A 4,598-nucleotide genomic window follows, 5' to 3' on the forward strand; every position below is an offset into this window, starting at 1 on the left:
TGTCCCTGATAAACAGGACTCAAGTCTGGTACTTATGGATATGAGCAGTCATGCGGTGTGAACAGTACAAACAACACATTACATACCAGTGTACGAGATCAATTAAGAGAGTGTTTTTTGCCCGCCTTGCACCGAAACGAGGTGTTTGTTGGTTAACTGCTTATTTTACATTCACTAGTAATCCAAAACCATATGATGACAACAAACGCGCTCTGTAGCAATGAGTTATTTGACTCCAAATGATATTTATGATACTAGTAGTAGTATTAGATCATTTGCGCGCAGTGTATTTGTTAAGATAATCACACTCTCCGCGGACTTATCGCGCAGGGCTCAAGATCTTAACGCGACAACTCCCTGGTCAAGGCCGATTATCTTGACGAATACATTTGAATGCTTGATAATCCATCATGTACTTCATGTGCATCAGTTACAATAAAACAATATGTTATTAATTACTACATTATTTATTTTAGTTTGAACATTTAGGAGAGAATATCATAAATTAAACGCTTGTCAATGACTTGGATTGAAAGGATACTATATATATCTAATCAGCAAAGTTGGAATTTTATTTGTGTAAGTTAAAATTTTATTTGTTTAAGTATCAATGATACTATGTATAAAATCAATTGCCCTTTTCATACATATTATGACTCAATTGAAAAACGTTGGCACGCTTCTATGTTCAGTTCAAACAGTCTACAGTAGACCTACCGTCTCCCGAAAAGCAATATTATCTAACATATGGTTTAGTGTTCATGTTATCTACAAGTGCAAGGTTCTGAAAATTACATAACGTTGCAATCCTGAGAACCATGCGTACAGCATCTGTGGCCATCCTCTAGAAACTGTTCCATGCTAAGTACCTTGGCGTTGAAGTATCCAATAACCTAATATGCAAGTCACATCACCAAGAGAGCCTCGTGTGAGTCGTGTACCCTGCGTGTACCATTGGATTCCTGCGTCTTAACCTGCGTAACTGTCCCCGTAAGGTTAAGGTCTAGTGCTACAATACCTTTGTCAGAACAATAGCAGAGTATACAAGCTGTGTCTCGGAACCCCATACTCAGCCCATAAGAGTTCAACTGGGATTCCCTTGAACATCGACGAACTGTATTTAAAATCCCCATGATGCACAGAATCAAAATGGGTTGATCCACATTCCTCAATCTCAGTTAAACCAAGAGTAACATCTACTAGAGGCAACATCTGAACATCAGACGTTTCCACATCACTAACTCCTGTACTACTATGATGAATCATTATGATGATGGAACTCTTTCGCAACAAGAAGTCGACTCTCCACTACTACAAATCAACCAGAGTGCCACTATACTCTTGTGAGAATCTCCAAAGTAGCGCAAGATCGTCTTCTAGAAAAAGAAGATCTACATTATCTTGTTTAGCGTCCATAATTGACTAATTCGTCGCGTCAAACTCGGATACCATTGCTGAATGGTAGTTCGTCAAATATAATGCATGAGACAAAAATACATAATGGTGAAATTATAATTTGATACTTACGGTACAATAAGAGACACGTGGTCCCATTGTGCTTTATCTGGTTGATTATCCGTCCATTCACGGGTTAATACTAAATTCGTTCCCGACGACGTTGATGTTGTGTTCAAAATTGTCTGAGGAGAAAAAATATCAGCTATAGTCAAAAGATTATTTTGCGCAATGCATTCTATGGTATGACAATTTTCATTTAATTTGCACCGGTCATAAGTTCGATTCTTAGTCTAAAACTGATTCACGTTAATCGGGAAAGATAGAGATTTTTTATCCTCCTGTGGAGCATTTTATCTGTCAGACGTTACATCTTTACATTCTCTGCTGCATTTTGCTCTAAGCTGAGACTAGTTTTGGTATACTAGTCTCAGCTCTAAGGCCCTGTGTCAAAAATATCTAAAACAAACCAAAATGAAATAGAGATGCCCAAAACGTTAGTAAAAAGTTCGTACAGTTGCTCTAACTTGCCTGGAACCATGAGTCACCAAAGTGCGAATATTTCCAAACATCTAAATTAGCTAAAAATGTAAGACATGTTACAAAACTATATTTTCTAGAAATTCAGAGAGTACAAAACATATTGGCCGGTTAATTTTCACACAGTGACGTTAACTAGGCTGTTTGTAGAGATCACGCGTCAATGATGAGAGCACTGTGTATTGTAGCTCTCTTATTGTGTATAGGAAAATAAACAATAGCTGCAGTATGTTACAAACAATCCATGTCCCCAAAAATGGTGCTGACCAAGGAGGATACATAGAAAGGAGAAGGAATAGATTACGTAATGCTTTGTTCCTTTGATGCCGATTAGAGATTGCGACAGGCTATTCATAAAAGTGGTACCATTGTCACTGATCCGGCATCATGTTAACGCTTTACCCAACAGGCGAGTATAAATAAGTGACCACAATACAGTCATGTGTAAGGGCAGTCATGTGTAAAGTAGTACCATTCCCTCATTTCAAATCTTTAGTTTTGGTTTCTCTTTTGTTCAGAAACCAAAAATCAAGGGATTAAAAAATAGAGCAGATCTGGTCTGCAATCATAACACTATTATGCTGGGAGGACACAGTATAGGGTATATAACCAGAAGTATACAATAGCCTATTGTGCTAACATAATTATTATCAGGATTGATATCGGAAATCTATCCCCGCGGACGACAGTTGATGCTCTCTGTCGAAGGTGGCGTACGTATTACACTCCGAGTTCTAGGCCTAGAAATCATATACATGCGCGTATATTGAAGGATGGGGTGGGGTGGGGGCTTTGTTTGTTTGTATGAAACATAAATGATGCATGGAGATGATTTGATTATGAATTAGTTTATTATTTACTTGGGTTCCAAGATGGGCTCTAGTGCTGGAGACCTAAAAAGAAGAAAAGCACTAGCCTGGGGAGCTTTCTGGAAACTGGAACGCCTTTGGAGAAGCCCATCCCTGCCAATCGAAACAAAAATCAAGGTGTTTGAGACAACTTATGTTACTGTCTTTCTGTACGGGTGCGAGTCATGGGTAATCACCAAGGACATGGAAAACAAGATCAATGCCTTTGCAACATCTTGCTACAGAGTCATGTTAAACATCAAGCGTGTGGATCGGATCATCCAAATGAAACCGTCTATAATCTGACCAACACCACTCCACTGGTTGCCAGAGTCAAGATTCATCAGCTCAAATTTCTCGGCCATATACTGCGTCTTGAAGACGACGAGCATGTGAAAGAATATGCCCTCTATATTCCACCACATGGGAAGAGGAAACCGGGACGGCCGCGCACACTGTACTTACAGTATGTCAGAATGTATTAGCTGCCAGGTTCACATTTCTACACTATTCTATAATGGTAATCGCTGCGTATACATGTAAGTATAAGTATAGGTCTATAAAGGTTTTTTTCACAAATGTCCATTTATCTTTTATTTTAAGAAGGAGATTGGCATAGAAATAGCGGCGGTGGAGGGGGGTGGGGGCAGATGTGAGAAGTTTTCCCTGTGAGAAGTCTTGAGAGGGGATATGAGGGAGGAAAAGGGGAGGAGGGATATGGAGAATGAGGGGGCCTACAGGAAAGGAGAAGGAGGACAAATGAAGAGAAAGAAATAATGAGAAGTAAATAAAATAATAGAAAGATAAGGACATATTTATATTGGAATGACAAATATGTGATGTGATCAAGCAAAATTAGTCGGAAGTCAGAAATACTGATTTGTTTTTGGAAACTCTTTAAGGATCCAAAATGAGCGTTTATTGCGTTTCGACAGTATTTTTTGTGGGACATGAGAGCACCTCAGACCTATCGAATTGCATTCTGAATACGAAGCATGTCTTTCTGATATCAAATAATTTTCATTTTTTTTAAATCACAATATAATACAAATTTTATGACAAATTATAAAAATTTGATATTTTTCAAATTTTTGATATATAACAGTCCTCGAAGTAAATTATATAAATCTAATGATATATTTTAAAGTGTATGTAGCAGGAGGAAAAGCCGACGGTCAATTGAAAATTTTGACCTTTCATATTGAAGATATGGATTTTTTCCCAAAAAGACCTAATTTTTTTGGTGTTTTGGGAAAAAATTCATATCTTCAATACGAAAGGTCAAAATGTTCAATTGATCGTCGGCTTTTCATCCCACCTACATACACTTTAAGTATAAATCATCAGATTTATAAAGTTTACTTCAAGTACTGTTAAATATCAAAAATATCAATTTTTTTATTTCATTCATTTTATGGCAAATCATTAAAATGATTTGCCATAAAATGTGTATTAAATTGCGAATTTCAAAAAATCAAAATTATTTGATATCAGAATGACATTCTTCGTATTCAGAATGCATTTCGATATGTCTGATGTGCTCTAATGTCCCAAAATAAATACTGTCCAAACGTTCATACCCCAGCCCTTAACTGCTCGTATCTTTTGAACTGGTTGTCCAAATTCAATGGGATTTTCTGCAAAATGTAGCTTTGCAAATGTTGTTTACAATCCTATAAGAAACTGAAAAGTGAATATAACCGACTTCGGACTGATTTTGCTTGATCACATCACATATTTTAAACCAGACTGCCT

The sequence above is a fragment of the Amphiura filiformis genome, chromosome 1 (assembly GCF_039555335.1).
Source record: "Amphiura filiformis chromosome 1, Afil_fr2py, whole genome shotgun sequence".
Lineage (NCBI taxonomy): Eukaryota > Metazoa > Echinodermata > Ophiuroidea > Amphilepidida > Amphiuridae > Amphiura > Amphiura filiformis.